We start from the raw sequence: 815 nt of genomic DNA, 5'->3' as shown, positions 1-815 counted from the left end.
ATTTATTATTTAAAGTTATTAATAATTCTAACTTTTTTCAGAATTTTTTGAAGGTTAGAATACTAATAAAAATTTTAAGTCAATAGAATAAATCCAAGAATATTAGAAGGCTAATAATCAAATTTTAAAATTTCGTTGTCAATAAGTTTCTGGATACTTATTATGTTATAATAAGGATAAATAATCGTTGTAATTACAAAGTAAAATAGATAGCTATTGTATGTGTAAGTATATTATAAAAAAATTACGTAATATTTTTCAATTATCTTATTATAAATCTATTTTCTTAAACTTCTTAAAATAATATAGTATCCAGTTACTTATAAACAGGATTGTATTGATTATTTATATTATTATTTATAAGTAAATAATTCTAAAAGAAATTTTACGAATACTGATAATAAATAAATAATAATAGCGAACATCTCGCCACGATAATCAAACTTCTAAAATATTGCGTTCGAGTCCTGGGCGATCGATTGAAGAAAGAAAAATATAAGAATGAGAATAGAAGAGAGAGAGAGAGAGAGAGAGAGAGAGATATGAAAACGATAATCGGAAAGGCGAGAAACAATTTCTCTCGCGAGCCTTCCTATTCATTGGTTGTATTTTGGCACGGGAATGAGTAACCAGCGCATCTCTTTGAATTTGATAAAATTATATTCGCGTTATGAATATTATAATTTGTTTTCTATCGACGGCAAAGAGAGTGCTTACTGAAAAGTTAGATTATATAAAAATCATGCGAGTATAATAAATAAATAGAGGAAAGCGTTGTTCACCAATTTATCTTTTTTTTTTTAAATTAAAATTAA

Source organism: Apis dorsata, unplaced genomic scaffold (assembly GCF_000469605.1).
Source record: "Apis dorsata unplaced genomic scaffold, Apis dorsata 1.3 scaffold_541, whole genome shotgun sequence".
Taxonomy (NCBI): Eukaryota; Metazoa; Arthropoda; class Insecta; order Hymenoptera; family Apidae; genus Apis; species Apis dorsata.
The sequence above is the reverse complement of the archived record's forward strand: the minus strand, read 5'-3'. Positions refer to the sequence as shown.